We start from the raw sequence: 26,782 nt of genomic DNA on the forward strand, positions 1-26,782 counted from the left end.
AGGCAGGCAGAAGGGTTAGGGGAGATCAGGCAGGCAGGCAGAGTGGTTAGGGGCAGGCAGGCAGGTGGTTAGGGGCGATCAGGCAGGCAGGCAGGTGAGCGGTTAGGAGCCAGCGGTCCCGGATTGTGAGAGGCAGTCGGACATTCCCCGAGGGGTCCCGGGTTGGAGAGGGTAGAGGCCGGGCTGAAGGACCCTCCACCCCTGTGCACAAATTTCGTGCACCGGGCCTGTAGTTTGGTATAAACGCTCTCAACGTTTATCGCAGTGTGGGGCGTGCGGGAGGCCGCCGGGCCATGTGTCTCTCTCCCATCGAGGTTTCCCTCCGTCTCTCCCCCTCCCTCCCGCTCTCTCTGAAAATCAGTGGGAAAACATGGTCGGGTGCGGATTAAAGAAGAAAAAGAAAAGAAATTCCGTGCGGCTGCGAGCTCGTTGGAGTTTCCTGTGGGTTTGGCGCCCCCGTTCACTTCAGTGCTGGCTGGATCGTGTCACTCTACGCCCCGCTGGCTCCCGCGGTCCCCTCGTCCCGTGCCAGGTTTCCACGTGACAGAGCACGTCTCGCTTCGTCTTTCTGCGTGGGACGTGTTCGGCGTCCCCTGGGGTGCGTGGGGAGTGAATCGCGTTTGTCCCGTGCGGCAGCCGGCTCTGCTGGCGTGGGGTGTGGGTGAATGGCCCACACGCGTCCGCGCCGCGCACTCATTCTCATCCATGTTCTGTCACTCGCGTGAGCGTGGGATACGTGTTCCTTGGCCCCGGAACACGTTAAAGGCGGGATCGGGTGCGTGTGGCTGTCTGGTCGGTGGGCACGTCCCCCCTGTATTTACGTCGCTCGGGCGTTTGCCCTGAATTACAAAAACCCACGGGCGTGATAAAGCGGCGCCTTCTGCAGGAACGCACCGCCACGGAAGGACGCATCTCGGAGCGGACGGAGAAGCGTGTCTTCCCGTCGATCCTCCGTTAAAAATCGAGCCGTGCCGAAACCGGTGTGGCTCAGTGGATAGAGCGTCGGCCTGCGGACTCAAGGGTCCCGGGTTCGATTCCGGTCAAGGGCATGTACCTTGGTTGCGGGCACATCCCCAGTGGGGGGCGTGCAGGAGGCAGCTGATCGATGTTTCTCTCTCATCATGGATGTTTCTAACTCTCTGTCCCTCTCTCTTCCTCTCTGTAAAAAAATCAATAAAATATATTTTTTTAAAAAAATAATAAAAATCGAGCCGTTAAAAATCAAGCTGTTTTCAACGCACGTCCCTTTCTCTGTACCTACCATGCGAGCATATTTATTTTTCTTCGGAGTAGACCAAAAAAAAAAAAAAAAAATAGTGCCTTTCTCCTGGTTTGGCTCCTGCTGCTGATTCATTTTATTCCATTATTTACTTATTTATTTATTTATTAAGATATTTTTACTGATTTTGTAGAGGAAGGGAGAGAGCTAGAGAGAGAGAGAAACATCCATGATGAGAGAGAATCATTCATCGATTGGCTGCCTCCTGCACGCCCCCTACCAGGGGGCAGAATCGAACCCGGACCCTTTAGTCCGCAGGCCGACGCTCTGTCCGCTGAGCCACACCAGCCGGGGCTGCGGGTTCGTTTTAAACGCCCACCTTCCAGGTGCCCGCCGTGCCCTGGGCTCCGAGCAGGAAAGGAACTGGTTCCTGGTGACTCGATGAGACCGCGGTCTCGGGGGGGCCCGGGACTCGCCGTCCCCCCACCTCGCTTCCACTTTCCCCGAAAATCAGCGGGAACGTACTGTCGGGGGAGGGTTCACCAACCAACGGACAGGAAGGAATGAAGTGGAATGAAGGAAGTGCCGCGATCGGACCCGAGTTTGTCAGCGTGTCGAAGGCTGCGTGTGATCGCCGTGTTCTGGACGCAGACCCGAGCCTGACACGGGTACCCCGACCCGGGCGTGTGTCCGCTGCGGGAGCCGGCGGGCCCCTGCTGTCTGTCTGTCGCCCGTCGGCGTGGACGACGCGGCCTCACTCTGCGTGTTTTTCGTTGGCAGGAGACTGAAGACGCCGGGCGAGCAGGCTGCAGGCACGCCGGGACGGGGCCGGGGCCGGGGCCGCCCGCCCGCCTGGGCTCTGGTGAGTGACGCCGCGAAGGGGTGGCTCGTCCGTCGTGCGGTGCCGTCCGCCTCTTTGCGTTTCCCGGGGTGGCGTTGAACGGTGCGGCCCTGGCGGGGCGTGTGGGGCCGCGGGGCTCGGGTGGTGGAGGGAGGCGATCGCTGGCCTCTGGACGTCCGGGGCTTCGGGAGAGAACGGAGACGCTGCCCGGCCGGCGTGGCTCAGGGGCTGAGCATTGACCTACGAACCGGGAAGTCGCGGTTGGACTCCCGGTCGGGGCACATGTCCAGGTTGTGGGCTCCATCCCCAGGAGGGGGCATGCAGGAGGCAGCCGATCCATGATTCTCTCTCCTCATGGATGTTTCTCTCTCGCTCTCACTCTCTCTCTCTCTCCCTTCCTCTCTGTGAAATCAGTAAAAATATCCTATATAACAAAAGCCTAATATGCTAAGTGTCCAGTCGGCCAGTGGGTCGATCGGCCATTCAACCAATCAGAGCGTCATATGCTAATGATATGCTAAGGCCGCTCAACCGCTCGCTATGACGTGCACTGACCACCAGGGGGCAGATGCTCTGACCAGTAGGTGAGCTTGCTGCTGGGGTCCGGCCGATCGGGACTGAGCGAGACGGGCCGGACACGCCCTGGAGCCCTCCCGTGGTCCCTCCCCGGCTGGCCAACCTCCCACGTCCCTCCCTGGCCTCAACCCGGGCCTGTGCCCTGACCGGGAATTGGAGCGTAACCTCCTGGTTCCCAGGTCGACGCTCAACCACGGAGCCACCCGCCTGCAGAGCCGTTGCTGGTTCTTCTGAATCACGGTTCAAATCTTCAGTTTCCTGTGGAAACGCAGGGCCACTCGGGGCTCCTGTTACAGAGGTCACGGCGCCCGCCCTGCGCCCGGCGGCGGCAAAGGGCCGCGTGTTGCCGGCCTGCCTCTCCCACTCCTCACGTCGCCTGCAAAGACGTTTTTCTCGGGCCCCACACAGCGTGGGGTCGACAGACTCTATCTGCCGCCGGAACGCCCAGGGGAGGTGCAAATGCCACCTTCACGGGGCTTGTGGGTGTGGGAGGGCGTCCGCCCGTGTGCGCTCCGAGCATGTGTGCCCAAGGCCTGATCTGGGGTGTCCTTGGTCTGCGGAGGCTGCGCCCCGGGCCTGAGGCAGCAGGTGGGGGCAGGAGGCCCGGCACAGAGGGAGGAGGGGGTCTCGTGTGCACCGGGCCGGGCAGCGCCGTGCAAAGCGTGGGGGTCATTTGTTGGACGGCGGCGCATGGGCCAGCCCAGGACAGTGTGTGTGCGTGTGAGTGCGTGTGAGTGCGTGTGTGTGTGTGTGTGTGTGTGCAGGCCGACCCGGGTCTGTGTGGTGGGGCCTGCCCACACGCGGCCAGAGCAGACTTGGTGCTGCGTAGACGGATGGGATGCTTTCTTAGACATTTTATTGACGTCACAGAGGAAGGGAGAGGGAGAGAGAGAAACATCCACGATGAGAGAGAATCACGGACCGGCTGCCTCCTGCACGCCCCCTCCTGGGGATGGAGCCCACAGGCTGGGCGTGTGTCCTGACCGGGAATCGAACCCTGACCTCCTGGTTCCCGGGTCCATGATCAACCACGGAGCCACGCCGGGTGGCGTGGAATCCTTAACACCAACCAGCAAACCACTTCCCATCCCCCAAACCCAAGGGCTGCTGTTGGAGGTGGCTCTGAAGCTGAGGGTGTGGGAAGTCATCAGGGTCCTAATTTAGTAACAGGTGCACACACACACACACACACACACACACTCACAGTCGCACACTCACACACACACACACCACACTCGCACACACATACACACACGCTCACACACACACACACATGCACACACACACTTGTGCACACTCACACACACACTCACTCGCACACATGCACACACACACACACTCGCACACACATACACACATGCACACACACACTCACACTCGAGTGGTCCTTCGTTTCCACACTCACACACACACACACTCTCACACACACTCATGCACACACTCTCACACACACACTCACACACTCGCACACACATACACCCATGCACACACACTCACGCACACACTCATGCACACACACACTCACACACACACACACTCACACATACACTCACACACACACTCACACACTCACACGCTCACACACACACTCACACACACAGGTTGGGTTGAGACTCGGGGGCACTGCCCACAGCAGGAGGGACCCCGGGGGAGGCTGAAGTGGGGCTCCGTGGGCGTCGGGTGGGAGGGGACGCTGCAGGGACAGGCCTGTCACCTGTGCTCCCTGCAAGGGGTCGCCCGCGGCCGGGTGCAGGGGCGGCTTCGGCAGGTCCCCCCCCGCCCGCCGCCCTGGCCTAATGGAGCAGCTGGGGCCGTGCTGTTGGGGAGACTGTCTCTGCAGCCTCTCATGGCGGGGAAGGGGGGGCGGGGGGCCGGGGGCTCGCTCGGCTGGCAGCACGGGCAGCGCTGATGAACGGGAGACGCCGGAGCTCTGAGCCCGTGTGCGTCCCGTGGGCAGGAGCCGAGGCGTAAGCAGCACAGAGGTGCCTGCGGCTCCGTGAGCCGGTGCTCCCAGGCGGACCAGGCCAACTGAGGCCGAGCCCCCAGGGAGCTCCCGGGCAGCCCAGGGCCCCAGGGGGTCGCCGGTCAAGGTCATTTGTCGCAGGTCAAGGTCATTTGTCGCAGGTCAAGGTCAGTGTGGAACGCCTCCAGCAGAGACGGGCAGGCATTGTGTCCCAGGCTCAGGCGGTTTGTGGTTCATTTCCCCTGAGCACTTGGGAACGTGTGGGTTCCCTGTGAGACCGCAGAGAAGGGGTGTGTGTGTGTGTGTGTGTGTGTGTGTGTGTGTGTGTCTGATGCAGCCCTTGTCAGCGGGGACCTGAAGCATCCTGCTGCACCGGCATCCATCTCCATGGTCTCGTCCGGCATAGTTCTGGGGGGCGGGCCGGGGCGGGGAACCTGGGGTAGCAGACGCAGGGCCCCTTATTTTTTGTTGTGGTGGTTCGCCCTCACCCGAGGATATCTTTCCACTTGGTTTTGTTTCATTTTATCAAATATATTTTGTGTTGATTTCAGAGAGGAAGGGAGAGGGGGAAACATCCGTGATGAGAGAGAATCATGGACCCGATGCCTCCTGCACCCCCCCACCCCCCGCATTGGGGATCGAGCCTGCAACCCAGGCACGTGCCCTTGACTAGGATCGAACCTGGGACCCTTCCGTCCGCAAGCCGACGCGCTATCCACTGAGCCACACCGGCCGGGGCGCCGATGGCATTTTAGAGAAGCAGTGTCGCGTGTGGAGCTGTGCGTGTCACACGTGGGATCCCCCCCCCCCCCCCCCCCCCGTGGCAGCTGTGAGCCTCACGGGATCTCGGGTCGTTACTCCTGTAGCACACGCGTGTCCCACGAGGCGTGCACGCCGTCGGCCGCGAGTCGGACGTGATTGCTGTCGCAGGTCAAAGGGCACCACCGAGGCATTACACCACGTCCAGGTCTGACCACACGTTCATCCCTTCTTCTTTTGTCTCACGTGGTCACAGCCCGGCTGGCGTGGCTCCGTGGTTCAGGGTCAGCCTGTGAACCAGGAGGTCCGGGTTCGATTCCCGGTCAGGGCACAGGCCCGGGTTGCAGGCTCGATCCCCAGTGGGGGGCGTGCAGGAGGCAGCCGGTCCATGATTCTCTCTCCTCATCGATGTTTCTCTCTCTCTCTCCCTCTCCCTTCCTCTCTGACGTCAATTAAAAAACACGTTTTAAAAAGGAAATACTTCCAAGACACGGTTTGTTTTCCGTCCTTTCCTCTTTCTTCCCAGCAAGGGCGGCGGCTGCGAAGAGTCCTCAGGTCCGGCACCCCCTGGCGGGCGTCCTCACACTACGGCCCGCGGGCCACAGGCGGGTGTGTTTTGCCGTTTTGTTTTTTTACTTCAAAATGAGATCCTCAGGCTCGGTCTCGGTTCCCTGCGTGTCTGTGTGGGTCACGTGTTCGATGCCCCACGCGCGGTGTCCTGGCAAGGCCTTGCTCTCCACTCGGAGAACTCGGGGGCCCGGAAGCCGGGCCAGGAAATCGAGGCAAAAGCGGGGAACGGGTCCGGGAGGCGGAGCCCACCTGCTCCCGGGGCGGCTTTGACATGGGGCGTCCGCCCGTCAGGGGGTGGGTAGGTGGTCGCTGGTTGGCCAGATGGCGTCGGGCAGTGGTTTTCTGCACACACGGGGGTGCCAGGGGTCGGGGAGAGCGGACTGAAGTGCCTCTGTCTTGGCATTTCTCACACACCGCCTCGTTGCGTTCCAGTCCTCGGATACACACTGAGGGGCCCGATGATGGTGATCTCTGGACTCATAATAACCTGGCCACTCTGTGTGTGTGTGTGTGTGTGTGTGTGTGTGTGTGTGTGTGTGTGTGTGTATTAGAGGCCCGGTGCATGAATCCGTGCATGGGTGGGGTCCGGCCAGCCTGGCCAGGGGGAGGGGACGTGGGCAGTCGGCCGGCCTGCCTGCTGGTCGAACTCCTGGTCGAGGGGACCATTTGCATATTAGCCTTTTATTCTATAGGACGGACACGGAGCGGCCAGATGATGATGCGTTCAGAGATCATCATAACCTGGCCGCTCCGTGTATGCGATGTGCCACCGTGGACGGGGTCTTCCCCCGTTTTCAAACGTCAGGGAAGTCTGAATGGTTTTAGTCTCACGTTTTCTGACACTTGGTCCTGGCTGGGGCCGGTGAGAATAACCTGGGAGTTCTAAACGTCATCCTCGTTGTGCTTCGTTTTTTAACTTTTTGTTACGGTTCATCCTCACCTGAGGATGTTTTTCCATTGATTTTTTTTTTTAGGGAAAGAGAGAGAGAGAAACATCCATGAGGAGAGAGAATCACGGATCGGCTGCCTCCTGCACGCCCCCTCCTGGGGATGGAGGCTGCAACCCGGGCATGTGCCCTTGACCGGGAATCGAACCCGGGGCCTCCTGGTTCCTAGGTCAATGTCAGCCACTGAGCCACGGATTTAGACGGCTCCCTGTGTGGGCCTTAGGCTGGGTCGCCGGACGTCAAGGCCGATGACCAATTGCTTTCCCGAAAGGTTGTGCGAATTGTCCCGTATTGCCGGGGTTGGGGGACAGTCCCCTCGCACAGCCCCCCTGGCTGTGGTCCGCTGAGCTGAGACGAGACGTGTGTGTGTGTGTGGGGGGGGGGGGGGGGGGGCGGGGGGGAAGGGCATCCCTTTTTCCCGTGGAATGTTTGATTCACATTTCTGTTTCTGTGAATTGGGCATAACCTGAGCTCCGAGGGCATGTCCTGGGGCTGGGGTCTAATCGGAACGCGGCACTTTGTGGGGTTCACTCACGTGGCAGGTGTTTTAAGGACGGTGACGTTGGCCCTGGCCGGCTGCTCCGTGGGGAGAGCGTCAGCTGCAGGGTCCGATTCCGGTCCAGGGCACGGACCTCGGTTGCAGGCGGGGTCCCTGGCCCTGGTCGGGCTGCCTGAGGCTCGGTGTGTGAGTCCTCACCTGAGGACCTTTCTCCCATCGGTGTTTCTCTCTCTCTCACTCACTCTTCCTCTCTCTGGAAATCCACCGAGAAATATCCTCGGCTGAGGGGTGGCAAAACCAACAGGAAAGGCCTGTGATGTCGGCGTCTCTGGCCGGCACCTCGTTCTCCTGCCGCCGGCCTCCCTCTGCGCCTGCAGGTTCCGGCCGCACATGAAACAAGTGCGGGGGGGGGGCGGGCAGAGACGGGAGGCCAGAGGGCCCAGTGAGGGCTAAGGTTACACTGAGGGGCGCCCGTGCTCCCCGCTTCCCGCCTCTGCTCAATGGGGCCCTGGGGGTGGAGAGTTGTGGCCCCTTGTGAGGGAGACTTCTGTGCGTGATGGCAGGAGGGCGTGTGACCTGCCGCCTCGCCTGTTTGCTACTTTGCTATCCACACACAGTGTTTTTGCCCGGAGTCTGTGGCCCCTGAGGTGAGCATCTTCCTGTGGGGGCCACACAGCTTCCTGTGGGGGAAACGCACCTTCCTGTGGGGGACACACAGCTTCCTGTGGGGGAAACGCACCTTCCTGTGGGGGACACACACCTTCCTGTGGGGGAAACGCACCTTCCTGTGGGGGACATACACCTTCCTGTGGGGGAATTACACCTTCCTGTGGGGGACACACCGCTTCCTGTGGGGGAAACGCACCTTCCTGTGGGGGACACAGCTTCCTGTGGGGGAAACGCACCTTCCCGTGGGGGACATACAGCTTCCTGTGGGGGAAATGCATGTTCCTGTGGGGGACATACACCTTCCTGTGGGGGACACACCGCTTCCTGTGGGGGAAACGCACCTTCCTGTGGGGGACACACAGCTTCCTGTGGGGGAAATGCACCTTCCTGTGGGGGACACACCGCTTCCTGTGGGGTAATGCTTCTTCCTGTAGGGGAAATACCACTTCCTGTGGGGGAAATGCACCTTCCTGTGGGGGACACAACGCTTCCTGTGGGGGAATGCTTCTTCCTGTAGGGGAAATAGCACTTCCTGTGGGGGAAATGCACCTTCCTGTGGGGGACACACACATTCCTGTCGGGAAACGCTTCTTCCTGTGGGAGAAATACATCTTTCTGTGGTGGAAATACACCTTCCTGTGGTGGAAATACACATTCCTGCGGGGGAAATACCACTTCCTGTGGGGGACACACTGCTTCCTGTGGGGGAATGCACCTTCCTGTGGGGGACACACACCTTCCTGTGGGGGACTTACACCTTCCTGTGGGGGACACACCGCTTCCTGTGGGGGAAATGCACCTTCCTGTGGGGGACATACAGCTTCCTGTGGGGGAAACGCACCTTCCTGTGGGGGACTTACATCTTCCTGTGGGGGACATACAGCTTCCTGTGGGGGAAACGCACCTTCCTGTGGGGGACATACAGCTTCCTGTGGGGGAAACGCACCTTCCTGTGGGGGACACACACCTTCCTGTGGGGGACATACAGCTTCCTGTGGGGGAAACGCACCTTCCTGTGGGGGACATACAGCTTCCTGTGGGGGAAACGCACCTTCCTGTGGGGGACACACACCTTCCTGTGGGGGACATACACCTTCCTGTGGGGAAAACGCACCTTCCTGTGGGGGACATGCACCTTCCTGTGGGGGACATACAGCTTCCTGTGGGGGAAATACACCTTCCTGTGGGGGACATACAGCTTCCTGTGGGGGACAGGCACCTTCCTGTGGGGGAATTACCGCTTCCTGTGGGGGAAATGATCCTTCCTGTGGGGGAAACACAGCTTCCTGTGGTGGAAACACACCTTCCTGTGGGGGACACACCGCTTCCTGTGGGGGACTTACACCTTCCTGTGGGGGACACACCACTTCCTGTGGGGGAAATACACCTTCCTCTGGGGGAAATGATCCTTCCTGTGGGGGACACATCGCTTCCTGTGGGGAAATGCTTCTTCCTGTAGGGGAAATACCACTTCCTGTGGGGGAATGCACCATCCAGTGGGGGACACGCAGCTTCCTGTGGGGGAATGCTTCTTCCTGTAGGAGAAATACCACTTCCTGTGGGGGACACATAGCTTCCTGTGGGGGAATGCTTCTTCCTGTAGGGGAAATACCACTTCCTATGGGGGAAATGAACCTTCCTGTGGGGGACACACACCTTCCTGTGGGGGAATGCTTCTTCCTGTGGGGGAAATACCACTTTCTGTGGGGGACATATTGCTTCCTGTGGGGGACACACCGCTTCCTGTGGGGGAATGCTTCTTCCTGTAGGGGAAATAGCACTTCCTGTGGGGGAAATGCACCTTCCTGTGGGGGACACACACCTTCCAGTGGGGGAAATACCACTTCCTGTGGGGGAAATGCACCTTCCTATGAGGGACACACAGCTTCCTGTGGGGGACACACTGCTTCCTGTGGGGGAATGCTTCTTCCTGTAGGGGAAATACCACTTCCTGTGGGGGAAATGCACCTTCCTGTGGCAGACATGCACCTTCCTGTGGGGGACACACACATTCCTGTCGGGAAACGCTTCTTCCTGTGGGAGAAATACATCTTCCTGTGGTGGAAATACACCTTCCTGTGGTGGAAATACACCTTCCTGCGGGGGAAATACCACTTCCTGTGGGGGACACACTGCTTCCTGTGGGGGACACACTGCTTCCTGTGGGGGACACACACCTTCCTGTGGGGGACTTACACCTTCCTGTGGGGGACACACCGCTTCCTTTGGGGAAATGCACCTTCCTATGGGGGACATACAGCTTCCTGTGGGGGACACACACCTTCCTGTGGGGGAAATACCACTTCCTGTAGGGGAAATGCACCTTCCTGTGGCGGACATACAGCTTCCTGTTGGGGAAACGCACCCTCCTTGGGAGAATGCTTCTTCCTGTGGGGGAAATACCACTTCCTGTGGGGGAAATGCACCGTCCTGTGGCAGACATGCACCTTCCTGTGGGGAACACTTCTTCCATTAGGGGCAATAGAATTTCCTGTGGGGAAACTCACCTTCCTGGGGGGAACCCTTATTGCTGTGGGGGAATCACACCTTCCTGTGGGGAACACTTCGTCCTGTGGCGGGGGATAAAAGTTCCTGTGGGGAAAACTCACCTTCCTGTGGGTGAACCCTACATGCTGTGGGGGAATCACACCTTCCTGTGGGGAACACTTCTTCCTGTAGGAGCAATAGAAGTTCCTGTGGGGTCAACTCACCTTCCTGTGGGGGAACCCTTTTTGCTGTGGGGGAATCACACTTCCTGTGGGGCACACTTCTTCCTGTGGGGGCAATAGAAGTTCCTATGGGGGAAACTCACCTTCCTGTGGGCGAACCCTTCTAGCTGTGGGGAAATCACACCTTCCTGTGGGGAACACTTCTTCCTGTGGGGGCAATAGAAGTTCCTGTGGGGGAAACTCAACTTTCTGTGGGGGAACCCTTCTTGCTGTGGGGAAATCACATCTCTCTGTGGGGGAATACTTCTTCCTGTTGGGTAAATACAACTTCCTTTGGGGAAAATTCACCTTCCAGATGGGGAACTTCTTCCAGTGGAGTAACTACAACTTCCTCTGGGGGACACACACCATACTTTTGTGGAAATACAAGTTTGTGTGGGGGAAATGCACCTCCCTGTGGGGATATGCACCTTCCTGTGGACGTACACATGATCCTGTGAGGGAACCCTTCTTCCTGGCAGGGAAATACACCTTCCTCTGTGGGAAAGCTTCTTCCTGTGGGGGAAATACATCTTCCTGTGGGGGAAAAGCACCTTCCTGTGGGGAAATGCACCATCCTGTGGGGGACAAACTGCTTCCTGTGGGGGACACACTGCTTCCTGTGGGGGAATGCTTCTTCCTGTAGGGGAAATACCACTTCCTGTGGGGGAAATGCACCTTCCTTTGGGGGACACACACCATCCTTTGGGGAAAATACTACTTCCTGTGGGGGAAATGCACCTTTCTGTTGGGGATATGAACCTTCCTGTGGGCGTACACACGTTCCTGTGAGGGGACCCTTCTTCCTGGCAGGGAAACACACCATCCTCTGCGAAACGCTTCTTCCTGTGGGGGAAATACACCTTCCTGTGGGGGAAATGCACCTTCTTGTGGGGGACACACACCGTCCTTTGGGGAAATACCACTTCCTTTTGGGGAAATGCACCTTCCTGTGGGGGACATACAGCTTCCTGTGGGGGAAACGCACCTTCCTGTGGGAGACACACACCTTCCTGTGGGAGACATACAGCTTCCTGTGGGGGACATACACCTTCCTGTGGAGGAAATACCACTTCTTGTGGGGGAAATGTACCATCCTGTGGGGGACACACAGCTTCCTGTGGGGGATATGCACCTTCCTGTGGAGGAAAAACAATTTCTCTGGTAAAAACGCGCTTTTATGTGGGGTACACACAGCTTTCTGTGTGGGAACTCTCTTCGTGTGGGGGAAATACAACTTCCTGTGGGAGGAATGCACCTTCCTGTGGGGGACACACAGCTTCCTGTGGGGGAATGCTTCTTCCTGGGGGGGAAACACAAGTTCTTGTGGGGGAAATGCAGCTTCCTGTAGGGCAACACTTCTTCCTTGGGGGAAATACAACTTCCTGTGGGGGAACGCTTCTTGCTGTGGGGGAATCACACCTTCCTGCAGTGGAAATAGAAGTTCCTGTGTAGGAAACTCACCTTCCTGTGGGGTAACTCTTCTTGCTGTGGGGGAATCACACCTTCCTGTGGGTAAATCTTCTTCCTGTGGGGGCAATAGAAGTTCCTGTGGGGGAAACTTACCTTCCTGTGGGGGAACCCTTCTAGCTGTGGGGGAATCACACCTTCCTGTAGGGAACACTTCTTCCTGTGTGGGAAATACAACTTCCTTTGGGAGAAATTCACCTTCCAGTTGGGGAACCCTTCTTCCTGTGGGGTAACTACAACTTCCTCTGGGGGAAACACACCATCCTTTTGTGTGTGTTTGGAAATGCACCTCCCTGTGGGTGATATGCACCTTCCTGTGGACGTACACATGATCATGTGATGGAACCCTTCTTCCTGGCAGGGAAATACACCTTCCTCTGCGGGAAAGCTTCCTGTGGGGGAAAAGCACCTTCCTGTGGGGAAATGCACCATCCTGTGGGGGACAAACTGCTTCCTGTGGGGGACACACTGCTTCCTGTGGGAGAATGCTTCTTCCTGTAGGGGAAATACCACTTCCTGTGGGGGAAATGCACCTTCCGTTGGGGGACACACACCGTCCTTTGGGGGAAATACTACTTCCTGTGGGGGAAATGCACTATCCTGTTGGGGACACACAGATTCCTGTGGGGTATATGGACCTTCCTGTGGAGGAAAAATATTCCTGTGGTAAAAATGCGCCTTCCTGTGGGAGACACACAGCTTTCTGTGTGGGAACTCTGCTTCGTGTGGGGGAAATACAACTTCCTGTGGGGGAAATGCACTTTCCTGTGAGGGAAACACAGCTTCCTGTGGAGGACACACCACTTCATGTGGGGGACACACCGCTTCATGTGGGGGAATGTTTCTTCCTGTAGGGAATACACTACTTTCTGTGGGGGAAATGCACCTACGTGTGGCGGACATGCACCTTCCTGTGGGGGACACACACATTCCTTGGGGAAGCGCTTCTTCCTGTGGGAGAAATACATCTTCCTGTGGCGGACATGCACCTTCCTGTGGGGGACATACACCTTCCTGTGGGAGACTCACACCTTCCGGTGGGGGACACCCAGCTTCCTGAGGGGGAAATACCACTTTCTGTGGAGGACACACTACTTCGTTTGGGGGACTCACACCTTCCTGTGGGGGACACACAGCTACCGGTGCGGGAAATACCACTTCCTGTGATGGGCATACTGCTTCCTGTGGGGGACACACACCTTCCTGTCGGGGAAATACCACTTCCTGTGGAAGAAATGCACCATCCTGTGGGGGACACACAGCTTCCTGTGGGGGATATACACCTTCCTGTGGAGGAAAAACTTCCTGTGGTAAAAATGCGCCTTCCTGTGGGGGACACACAGCTTTCTGTGTAGGAACTCTTCTTCGTGTGGGGGAAATACATCTTGCAGTGGGAGGAATGCACCTTCCTATGGGGACACACACCTTCCTGTGGGAGAATGCTTCTTCCTGTGGGGGAAATACCACTTCCTGTTGGGGAAATGCACCTTCCTGTGGGGGAAACACAGCTTCCTGTGGGGGAAATGCACCTTCCTGTGGGGGACACACCGCTTCCTGTGGGGGAATGCTTCTTCCTGTAGGGGAAGTACCACTTCCTGTGGGGGAAATGCACCTTCCTGTGGGGGACACACACCTTCCTGTGGGGAACATACAGCTTACTGTGGGGGACATACAGCTTCCTGTAGAGGAAACGCACTCTCCTGTGGGGGACACACACCTTCCTGTGGGGGACATCCAGCTTCCTGTGGGGGAAACGCACCTTCCTGTGGGGGACATACAGCTTCCTGTGGGGGAAACGCACTTTCCTGTGGCTGACATACAGCTTCCTGTGGGGGACTTACACCTTCCTGTGGGGGACATACAGCTTCCTGTGGGGGAAATGAGCCTTCCTGTGGGGGTCTTAGAACTTCCTGTGGGGGAAATGCACCTTCCTGTGGAGGACACACACCTTCCTGAGGGGGAAACACACCTTCCTGTGGGGGAAATGCACCTTCCTATGAGGGACACACTGCTTCCTGTGGGGGAATGCTTCTTCCTGTAGGGCAAATAGCATTTCCTGTGGGGGAAATAGCATTTCCTGTGGTGGAAATGCACCTTCCTGTGGCAGACATGCACCTTCCTGTGGGGGACACACACATTCCTGTGGGGAATCGCTTCTTCTTGTGGGGGAAATACATCTTCCTGTGGTGGAAATACACCTTCCTGTGGTGGAAATACACCTTCCTGCGGGGGAAATACCACTTCCTGTAGGGGAAACACTGCTTCCTGTGGGGGACACACAGCTTCCTGTGGGGGAATGCACCTTCCTGTGGGGGACACACACCTTCCTGTGGGGGACTTACACCTTCCTGTGGGGGACACACCGCTTCCCGTGGGGGAAATGCACCTTCCTGTGGGGGACATACAGCTTCCTGTGGGCGAAATGCACCTTCCTGTGGCTGACATACAGCTTCCTGTGGGGGAAATACACCTTCCTGTGGGAGACACACACCTTCCTGTGGGGGACTTACATCTTCCTGTGGGGGACACACCGCTTCCTGTGGGGGAAATGCACCTTCCTGTGGGGGAAACACACCTTCCTGTGGGGGAAATACACCTTCCTGTGGGGGACACACACCTTCCTGTGGGGGAAATACCACTTCCTGTGGGGGAAATGCACCATCCTGTGGGGGACACACAGCTTCCTGTGGGAGAATGCTTCTTCCTGTGGGGGAAATGCACCTTCCTGTGGCGGACATACAGCTTCCTCCTCGGGAAACGCACCTTCCTGTGGGGGACACACACCTTCCTGTGGGGGACATACAGCTTCCTGTGGGGGAAACGCACCTTCCTGTGGGGGACATACACCTTCCTGTGGGGGACTTACACCTTCCTGTGTGGGACACACCGCTTCCTGTGGGGGAAACACACCTTCCTGTGGGGGACACACAGCTTCCTGTGTGGGAAATACCACTTCCTGTGGGGGACAAACAGCTTCCTGTGGGGGATATGCACCTTCCTGTGGGGGACACACCGCTTCCTGTGGGGTAATGCTTCTTCCTGTAGGGGAAATACCACTTCCTGTGGGGGAAACGCACCTTCCTGTGGGGGACACACTGCTTCCGGTGGGGGAAATACACCTTCCTGTGGGGGACATACACCCTCCTGTGGGGGAAACGCACCCTCCGGTGGGGGACACACACCTTCCTGTGGGGGAAATACCACTTCCTGTGGGGGAAATGCACCTTCCTGTGGGGGACACACAGCTTCCTGTGGGGAAATGCTTCTTCCTGTAGGGGAAATACCACTTCCTGTGGGGGAAATGCACCCTCCTGTGGGGGACACACACCTTCCTGTGGGGGAAATACCACTTCCTGTGGGGGAAATGCACCTTCTTGTGGGGGACACACAGCTTCCTGTGTGGGACACACAGCTTCCTGTGTGGGACACACTGCTTCCTGTGGGGGACATACAGCTTCCTGTGGGGGATATACACCTTCCTGTGGGGGACTTACATCTTCCTGTGGGGGACACACCGCTTCCTGTGGGGGAAACGCACCTTCCTGTGGGGGACATACAGCTTCCTGTGGGGGAAACGCACCTTCCTGTGGGGGACATACACCTTCCTGTGGGGGACACGCACCTTCCTGTGGGGGACACACACCTTCCTGTGGGGGACACACCGCTTCCTGTGGGGTAATGCTTCTTCCTGTAGGGGAAATACCACTTCCTGTGGGGGAAATGCACCTTCCTGTGGCAGACATGCAGCTTCCTGTGGGGGACACACACATTCCTGTCGGGAAACGCTTATTCCTGTGGGAGAAATACATCTTTCTGTGGTGGAAATACACCTTCCTGTGGTGGAAATACACCTTCCTGCGGGGGAAATACCACTTCCTGTGGGGGACACACTGCTTCCTGTGGGGGACATACAGCTTCCTGTGGGGGACATACACCTTCCTGTGGGGGACTTACATCTTCCTGTGGGGGACACACCGCTTCCTGTGGGGGAAACGCACCTTCCTGTGGGGGACATACAGCTTCCTGTGGGGAAACGCACCTTCCTGTGGGGGACATACACCTTCCTGTGGGGGAAACGCACCTTCCTGTGGGGGACACACACCTTCCTGTGGGGGAAATACCACTTCCTGTAGGGGAAATGCACCATCCAGTGGGGGACATACTGCTTCCTGTAGGGGAAATGCACCTTCCTGTGGGGGACACACCGCTTCCTGTGGTGGAAATGCACCTTCCTGTGGGGGACATACACCTTCCTGTGGGGGACATACAGCTTCCTGTGGGTGAAACGCACCTTCCTGTTGGGGACACACCGCTTCCTGTGGGGGAAACACACCTTCCTGTGGGGGACTTACATTTTCTTGTGGGGGACATACAGCTTCCTGTGGGGGAAATGCACCTTCCTCTGTGGTACATACAGCTTCCTGTGCGGGAAATGAACCTTCCTGTGGGGGACATATAGCTTCCTGTGGGGAAAATGCACCTGCCTGTGGGTGACATACAGCTTCCTATGGCGGACACGCACCTTCCTGTGGGGGAAATACCGCTTCCTGTGAGGGAAATGGTCCTTCCTGTTGGGGACACATTGCTTCCTGTGGGGGAATGCTTCTTCCTGTAGGGGAAATACCACTTCCTGTGGGGGAAATGCACCTTCCTGTGTGGGACACACTGCTTCCTGTGTGGGACACACAGCTTCCTGTGTGGGACACACTGCTTCCTGTGGGGGACATACACCTTCCTGTGGGGGATATACACCTTCCTGTGGGGGACTTACATCTTCCTGTGGGGGACACACCGCTTCCTGTGGGGGAAACGCACCTTCCTGTGGGGGACATACAGCTTCCTGTGGGGGAAACGCACCTTCCTGTGGGGGACATACACCTTCCTGTGGGGGAAACGCACCTTCCTGTGGGGGACACACACCTTCCTGTGGGGGAAATACCACTTCCTGTGGGGGAAATGCACCATCCTGTGGGGGACACACTGCTTCCTGTGGGGGAAACGCACCTTCCTGTGGGGGACACACCGCTTCCTGTGGGGGAAATGCACCTTCCTGTGGGGGACATACACCTTCCTGTGGGGGACATACAGCTTCCTGTGGGGGAAATGCACCTTCCTGTTGGGGACACACAGCTTCCTGTGGGGGACATACACCTTCCTGTGGGGGACTTACATCTTCCTGTGGGGGGGACACCGCTTCCTGTGGGGGAAACGCACCTTCCTCTGGGGGACATACAGCTTCCTGTGGGGGAAACTCAACTTCCTGTGGGGGACACACACCTTCCTGTGAGGGACATGCACCTTCCTGTGGGGGACTTACATCTTCCTGTGGAGGACACACCGCTTCCTGTGGGGGAAACGCACCTTCCTGTGGGAGACATACAGCATCCTGTGGGGAAACGCACCTTCCTGTGGGGGACATACACCTTCCTGTGGGGGAAACGCACCTTCCATGGGGGACACACACCTTCCTATGGGGGAAATACCACTTCCTCTGGGGGAAATGCACCTTCCTGTGGGGGACACACCGCTTCCTGTGGGGAAACGCTTATTCCTGTGGAAGAAATATATCTTTCTGTGGTGGAAATACACCTTCCTGCGGGGGAAATACCACTTCCTGTGGGGGACACACTGCTTCCTGTGTGGGACACACTGCTTCCTGTGGGGGACATACAGCTTCCTGTGGGGGAAACGCACCTTCCTGTGGGGGACACACACCTTCCTGTGGGGGAAATACCACTCCCTGTGGGGGAAATGCACCATCCAGTGGGGGACACACACCTTCCTGTGGGGGAAATGCACCTTCCTGTGGGGGACATACACCTTCCTATGGCGGACACGCACCTTCCTGTGGGGGAAATACCGCTTCCTGTGGGGGAAATGATCCTTCCTGCTGGGGACACATTGCTTCCTGTGGGATAATGCTTCTTCCTGTGGGGGAAATACCACTTCCTGTGGGGGAAATGCACCTTCCTGTGGGGGACACACCGCTTCCTGTGGGGGAATGCTTCTTTCTGTAGGGGAAATACCACTTCCTGTGGGGGAAATGCACCTTCCTGTGGGGGACACACCGCTTCCTGTGGGGAAACGCTTATTCCTGTGGGAGAAATATATCTTTCTGTGGTGGAAATACACCTTCCTGTGGTGGAAATACACCTTCCTGCGGGGGAAATACCACTTCCTGTGGGGGACACACTGCTTCCTGTGTGGGACACACTGCTTCCTGTGGGGGACATACAGCTTCCTGTGTGGGAAATACACCTTCCTGTGGGGGACATACACCTTCCTGTGTGGGACACACAGCTTCCTGTGGGGGACACACAGCTTCCTGTGGGGGAAATACCACTTCCTGTGGGGGAAATGCACCATCCAGTGGGGGACACACTGCTTCCTGTGGGGGAAATGCACCTTCCTGTGGGGGACATACACCTTCCTATGGGGGACACGCACCTTCCTGTGGGGGAAATACCGCTTCCTGTGGGGGAAATGATCATTCCTGTTGGGGACACATTGCTTCCTGTTGGATAATGCTTCTTCCTGTGGGGGAAATACCACTTCCTGTGGGGGAAATGCACCTTCCTGTGGGGGACACACCGCTTCCTGTGGGGAAATGCTTCTTTCTGTGGGGAAATACCATTTCCTGTGGGGGAAATGCACCTTCCTGTGGGAGACACACCGCTTCCTGTGGGGAAACGCTTATTCCTGTGGGAGAAATATATGTTTCTGTGGTGGAAATACACCTTCCTGTGGTGGAAATACACCTTCCTGCGGGGGAAATACCACTTCCTGTGGGGGACACACTGCTTCCTGTGTGGGACACACTGCTTCCTGTGGGGGACATACAGCTTCCTGTGGGGGAAATGCACCTTCCTGTGGGGGACATATAGCTTCCTGTGGGGGAAACGCACCTGCCTGTGGGGGACATACAGCTTCCTATGGCGGACACGCACCTTCCTGTGGGGGAAATACCGCTTCCTGTGGGGGAAATGATCCTTCCTGTTGGGGACACATTGCTTCCTGTGGGATAATGCTTCTTCCTGTAGGGGAAATACCACTTCCTGTGGGGGAAATGCACCTTCCTGTGGGGGACACACCGCTTCCTGTGGGGGAATGCTTCTTTCTGTAGGGGAAATACCACTTCCTGTGGGGGAAATGCACCTTCCTGTGGGGGACATACAGCTTCCTGTGGGGAAACGCACCTTCCTGTGGGGGACATACACCTTCCTGTGGGGGAAACGCATCTTCCTGTGGGGGACACACACCTTCCTATGGGGGAAATACCACTTCCTGTGGGGGAAATGCACCATCCAGTGGGGGACATACTGCTTCCTGTAGGGGAAATGCACCTTCCTCTGGGGGACACACCGCTTCCTGTGGTGGAAATGCACCTTCCTGTGGGGGACATACACCTTCCTGTGGGGGACATACAGCTTCCTGTGGGTGAAACGCACCTTCCTGTTGGGGACACACAGCTTCCTGTGGGGGAAATACACCTTCCTGTGGGGGACTTACATCTTCCTGTGGGGGACACACAGCTTCCTGTGGGGGAAATGCACCTTCCTGTGGGGGACACACAGCTTCTTGTGGGGGAAATGATCCTGTGGCGGACATACACCTTCCTGTGGGGGACTTACATCTTCCTGTGGGGGACACACCGCTTCCTGTGGGGGAAACGCACCTTCCTGTGGGGGACACACAGCTTCCTGTGGGGGAAATGCACCTTCCTGTGGGGGACATACAGCTTCCTGTGGAGGAAACGCACTCTCCTGTGGGGGACACACACCTTCCTGTGGGGGACATACAACTTCCTGTGGGGGAAACGCACCTTCCTGTGGGGGACATACAGCTTCCTGTGGGGGAAACGCACCTTCCTGTGGGGGACATACAGCTTCCTGTGGGGGAAACGCACCTTCCTGTGGTGGACATACAGCTTCCTGTGGGGGAAACGCACCTTCCTGTGGGGGACATACACCTTCCTGTGGGGGACTTACACCTTCCTGTGGGGGACACACGGCTTCCTGTGGGGGAAATGCACCTTCCTCTGGGGTACATACAGCTTCCTGTGGGGGAAACACACCTTCTTGTGGGGGACACACCGCTTCCTGTGGGGGAAATGCACCTTCCTGTGGGGGACATATAGCTTCCTGTGGGGGAAACGCACCTGCCTGTGGGGGACATACAGCTTCCTATGGCGGACACGCACCTTCCTGTGGGGTAAATACCGCTTCCTGTGGGGGAAATGCACCTTCCTGTTGGAGACACACACCTTTCTGTGGGAAATGCTTCTTCCTGTAGGGGAAATACAACTTCCTGTGGGGGAAATGCACCTTCCTGTGGGGGACACACCGCTTCCTGTGGGGGAATGCTTCTTTCTGTAGGGGAAATACCACTTCCTGTGGGGGAAATGCACCTTCCTGTGGGGGACATACAGCTTCCTGTGGGGGAAACGCACCTTCCTGTTGGGGACATACAACTTCCTGTGGGGGAAACGCACCTTCCTGTGGGGGACATACAGCCTCCTGTGGGGGACATACACCTTCCTGTGGGGGACTTACATCTTCCTGTGGGGGACACACCGCTTCCTGTGGGGGAAACGCACCTTCCTGTGTGGGACATACACCTTCCTGTGGGGGAAACGCACCTTCCTGTGGGGGACACACACCTTCCTGTGGGGGAAATACCACTTCCTGTGGGGGAAATGCACCTTCCTGTGGGGGACACACTGCTTCCTGTGGGGGAAATGCACCTTCCTGTGGGGGACACACCGCTTCCTGTGGGGGAAATGCACCTTCCTGTGGGGGACACACCGCTTCCTGTGGGGGAATGCTTCTTTCTGTAGGGGAAATACCACTTCCTGTGGGGGAAATGCACCATCAAGTGGGGGACACACTGCTTCCTGTGGGGGAAATGCACCTTCCTGTTGGGGACACACCGCTTCCTGTGGGGGAAATGCACCTTCCTGTGGGGGACATACACCTTCCTGTGGGGGTCATACAGCTTCCTGTGGGGGAAACGCACCTTCCTGTTGGGGACACACAGCTTCCTGTGGGGGACATACACCTTCCTGTGGGGGACTTACATCTTCCTGTGGGGAAATGCACCTTCCTTTGGGGGACATATAGCTTCCTGTGGGGGAAACGCACCTGCCTGTGGGGGACATACAGCTTCCTATGGCGGACACGCACCTTCCTGTGGGGGAAATACCGCTTCCTGTGGGGGAAATGATCCTTCCTGTTGGGGACACATTGCTTCCTGTGGGATAATGCTTCTTCCTGTAGGGGAAATACCACTTCCTGTGGGGGAAATGCACCTTCCTGTGGGGGACACACCGCTTCCTGTGGGGGAATGCTTCTTTCTGTAGGGGAAATACCAATTCCTGTGGGGGAAATGCACCTTCCTGTGGGGGACACACCGCTTCCTGTGGGGGAAACGCACCTTCCTGTGGGGGAAATGCACCTTCCTGTGGGGGACACACCGCTTCCTGTGTGGAAATGCTTCTTCCTGTAGGGGAAATACCACTTCCTGTGGGGGAAATGCACCTTCCTGTGGCAGACATGCAGCTTCCTGTGGGGGACACACACATTCCTGTCGGGAAACGCTTATTCCTGTGGGAGGAATACATCTTTCTGTGGTGGAAATACACCTTCCTGTGGTGGAAATACACCTTCCTGCGGGGGAAATACCACTTCCTGTGGGGGACTCACACCTTCCTGTGTGGGACACACAGCTTCCTGTGGGGGACAAACAGCTTCCTATGGGGGATATACACCTTCCTGTGGGGGACTTACATCTTCTTGTGGGGGACACACCGCTTCCTGTGGGGGAAACGCACCTTCCTGTGGGGGACATACAGCTTCCTGTGGGGAAACGCACCTTCCTGTGGGGGACATACACCTTCCTGTGGGGGAAACGCACCTTCCTGTGGGGGACACACACCTTCCTATGGGGGAAATACCACTTCCTGTGGGGGAAATGCACCATCCAGTGGGGGACATACTGCTTCCTGTAGGGGAAATGCACCTTCCTGTGGGGGACACACCGCTTCCTGTGGTGGAAATGCACCTTCCTGTGTGGGACATACACCTTCCTGTGGGGGACATACAGCTTCCTGTGGGTGAAACTCACCTTCCTGTTGGGGACACACAGCTTCCTGAGGGGGACATACAGCTTCCTGTGGGGGAAAGGCACCTTTTTGTGGGGGACACACAGCTTCTTGTGGGGGAAATGATCTTGTGGGGGAAACACAGCTTCCTGTGGGGGAAATGCACCTTCCTGTGGGGGACACACCGCTTCCTGTGGGGTAATGCTTCTTCCTGTAGGGGAAATACCACTTCCTGTGGGGAAATGCACCTTCCTGTGGGGGACATACAGCTTCCTGTGGAGGAAACGCATTCTCCTGTGGGGGACACACACCTTCCTGTGGGGGACATACAGCTTCCTGTGGGGGAAACGCACCTTCCTGTGGTGGACATACAGCTTCCTGTGGGGGAAACGCACCTTCCTGTGGGTGACATACAGCTTCCTATGGCGGACACGCACCTTCCTGTGGGGGAAATACCCCTTCCTGTGAGGGAAATGATCCTTCCTGTTGGGGACACATTCCTTCCTGTGGGATAATGCTTCTTCCGGTAGCGGAAATACCACTTCCTGTGGGGGAAATGCACCTTCCTGTGGGGGACACACAGCTTCCTGTGGGGGAATGCTTCTTTCTGTAGGGGAAATACCACTTCCTGTGGGGGAAATGCACCTTCCTGTGGGGGACACACTGCTTCCTGTGTGGGACACACAGCTTCCTGTGGGGGACACACTGCTTCCTGTGGGGGACATACAGCTTCCTGTGGTGGAAATACACCTTCCTGTGGGGGAAATACACCTTCCTGTGGGGGACACACCGCTTCCTGTGGGGGAAATACCACTTCCTGTTGGGGAAATACTTCCTGTGGGGAAACACAGCTTCCTGTGGGGGAAATGCACCTTCCTGTGGGGGACACACCGCTTCCTGTGGGGGAAATGCACCTTCCTGTGGGGGACACACCGCTTCCTGTGGGGGAATGCTTCTTTCTGTAGGGGAAATACCACTTCCTGTGGGGGAAATGCACCATCCTGTGGGGGACACACTGCTTCCTGTGGGGGATATGCACCTTCCTGTTGGGGACACACCGCTTCCTGTGGGGGAAATGCACCTTCCTGTGGGGGACATACACCTTCCTGTGGGGGTCATACAGCTTCCTGTGGGGGAAACGCACCTTCCTGTTGGGGACACACAGCTTCCTGTGGGGGACATACACCTTCCTGTGGGGGACTTACATCTTCCTGTGGGGAAATGCACCTTCCTGTGGGGGACATATAGCTTCCTGTGGGGGAAACGCACCTGCCTGTGGGGGACATACAGCTTCCTATGGCGGACACGCACCTTCCTGTGGGGGAAATACCGCTTCCTGTGGGGAAATGATCCTTCCTGTTGGGGACACATTGCTTCCTGTGGGATAATGCTTCTTCCTGTAGGGGAAATACCACTTCCTGTGGGGGAAATGCACCTTCCTGTGGGGGACACACAGCTTCCTGTGGGGGAATGCTTCTTTCTGTAGGGGAAATACCAATTCCTGTGGGGGAAATGCACCTTCCTGTGGGGGACACACCGCTTCCTGTGGGGGAAATGCACCATACTGTGGGGGACACACAGCTTCCTGTGGGGGACATACAGCTTCCTGTGGGGGATATACACCTTCCTGTGGGGGACTTACATCTTCTTGTGGGGGACACACCGCTTCCTGTGGGGGAAACGCACCTTCCTGTGGGGGACATACAGCTTCCTGTGGGGGAAACGCACCTTCCTGTGGGGGACATACACCTTCCTGTTGGGGAAACGCACCTTCCTGTGGGGGACACACACCTTCCTGTGGGGGAAATACCACTTCCTGTGGGGGAAATGCACCATCCAGTGGGGGACACACTGCTTCCTGTGGGGGAAATGCACCTTCCTGTGGGGGACATACACCTTCCTATGGCGGACACGCACCTTCCTGTGGGGGAAATACCGCTTCCTGTGGGGGAAATGATCCTTCCTGCTGGGGACACATTGCTTCCTGTGGGATAATGCTTCTTCCTGTGGGGGACATACACCTTCCTGTGGGGGAAACGCACCTTCCTGTGGGGGACACACACCTTCCTGTGCGGGAAATACCACTTCCTGTGGGGGAAATGCACCATCCAGTGGGGGGACACACTGCTTCCTGTGGGGGAAATGCACCTTCCTGTGGGGGACATACACCTTCCTGTGGCGGACATACAGCTTCCTGTGGGGGAAATACCGCTTCCTGTGGGGGAAATGATCATTCCTGTTGGGGACACATTGCTTCCTGTGGGATAATGCTTCTTCCTGTGGGGGACATACACCTTCCTGTGGGGGAAACGCACCTTCCTGTGGGGGAAATGCACCTTCCTGTGGGGGACACACCGCTTCCTGTGTGGAAATGCTTCTTCCTGTAGGGGAAATACCACTTCCTGTGGGGGAAATGCACCTTCCTGTGGCAGACATGCAGCTTCCTGTGGGGGACACACACATTCCTGTCGGGAAACGCTTATTCCTGTGGGAGGAATACATCTTTCTGTGGTGGAAATACACCTTCCTGTGGTGGAAATACACCTTCCTGCGGGGGAAATACCACTTCCTGTGGGGGACACACTGCTTCCTGTGTGGGACACACTGCTTCCTGTGGGGGACATACAGCTTCCTGTGGGGGATATACACCTTCCTGTGGGGGACTTACATCTTCTTGTGGGGGACACACCGCTTCCTGTGGGGGAAACGCACCTTCCTGTGGGGGACATACAGCTTCCTGTGGGGAAACGCACCTTCCTGTGGGGGACATACAGCTTCCTGTGGGGGAAACGCACCTTCCTGTGGGGGACATACACCTTCCTGTGGGGGAAACGCACCTTCCTGTGGGGGACACACACCTTCCTCTGGGGGAAATACCACTTCCTGTGGGGGAAATGCACCATCCAGTGGGGGACACACTGCTTCCTGTAGGGGAAATGCACCTTCCTGTGGGGGACACACCGCTTTCTGTGGTGGAAATGCACCTTCCTGTGGGGGACATACACCTTCCTGTGGGGGACATACAGCTTCCTGTGGGTGAAACTCACCTTCCTGTTGGGGACACACAGCTTCCTGAGGGGGACATACAGCTTCCTGTGGGGGAAATGCACCTTCCTGTGGGGGACACACAGCTTCCTGTGGGGGAAATGATCCTGTAGCGGAAACACAGCTTCCTGTGGGGGAAATGCACCTTCCTGTGGGGGACACACCGCTTCCTGTGGGGTAATGCTTCTTTCTGTACGGGAAATACCACTTCCTGTGGGGAAATGCACCTTCCTGTGGGGGACATACAGCTTCCTGTGGAGGAAACGCACTCTCCTGTGGGGGACACACACCTTCCTGTGGGGGACATACAGCTTCCTGTGGGGGAAACGCACCTTCCTGTGGTGGACATACAGCTTCCTGTGGGGGAAACGCACCTTCCTGTGGGGGACATACAGCTTCCTATGGCGGACACGCACCTTCCTGTGGGGGAAATACCCCTTCCTGTGAGGGAAATGATCCTTCCTGTTGGGGACACATTCCTTCCTGTGGATAATGCTTCTTCCTGTAGGGGAAATACCACTTCCTGTGGGGGAAATGCACCTTCCTGTGGGGGACACACCGCTTCCTGTGGGGGAATGCTTCTTTCTGTAGGGGAAATACCACTTCCTGTGGGGGAAATGCACCTTCCTGTGGGGGACACACTGCTTCCTGTGTGGGACACGCACCTTCCTGTGTGGGAAACACAGCTTCCTGTGGGGGACACACAGCTTCCTGTGGGGGAAATACCACTTCCTGTGGGGGAAATACATCTTCTTGTGGGGGACACACAGCTTCCTGTGGGGAAAATGCACCTTCCTGTGGGGGACATACAGCTTCCTCTGGGGGAAACGCACCTTCCTGTGGGGGACACACACCTTCCTGTGGGGGAAATGCACCTTCCTGTGGGGGACACACACCTTCCTGTGGGGGACATACAGCTTCCTGTGGGTGACACACACCTTCCTGTTGGGGACACACTGCTTCCTGAGGGGAAAATACAACTTCCTGTGGGGGAAATGCACCTTTCTGTGGGGGAAACACAGCTTCTTGTGGGGGAAATGATCCTGTGGCGGAAACACAGCTTCCTGTGTGGGAAATGCACCTTCCTGTGGGGGACACACAGCGTCCTGTGGGGGAATGCTTCTTCCTGTAGGGTAAATACCACTTCCTGTGGGGAAATGCACCTTCCTGTGGGGGACATACAGCTTCCTGTGGAGGAAACGCACTCTCCTGTGGGGGACACACACCTTCCTGTGGGGGACATACAGCTTCCTGTGGGGGAAACGCACCTTCCTGTGGTGGACATACAGCTTCCTGTGGGGGAAACGCACCTTCCTGTGGGGGACATACAGCTTCCTGTGGGGGAAACGCACCTTCCTGTGGGGGACATACACCTTCCTGTGGGGGACTTACATCTTCCTGTGGGGGACACATGGCT

At 57.3% G+C, this 26,782-nt stretch overlaps 1 protein-coding gene across 2 annotated transcripts in view; it reads left to right on the plus strand.

Annotated features, from left to right (window-relative positions):
• The first annotated feature begins 2,044 nt into the window (after positions 1–2,044).
• Positions 2,045–26,782, plus strand: part of TBL1X (transducin beta like 1 X-linked) — a 68,491-nt gene continuing 43,753 nt past the window's right edge. Inside the window, exon 1 of one of the 2 annotated variants that reach the window (XM_054720284.1) lies at positions 2,045–2,081. The gene's annotated coding sequence lies outside the window, so the exon portion shown is untranslated. The remainder of the gene's footprint in view (positions 2,082–26,782) is intronic. The other variant, XM_054720283.1, reaches the window with a different exon arrangement.

The sequence above is a fragment of the Eptesicus fuscus genome, chromosome 1 (genome assembly GCF_027574615.1).
Source record: "Eptesicus fuscus isolate TK198812 chromosome 1, DD_ASM_mEF_20220401, whole genome shotgun sequence".
NCBI lineage: Eukaryota > Metazoa > Chordata > Mammalia > Chiroptera > Vespertilionidae > Eptesicus > Eptesicus fuscus.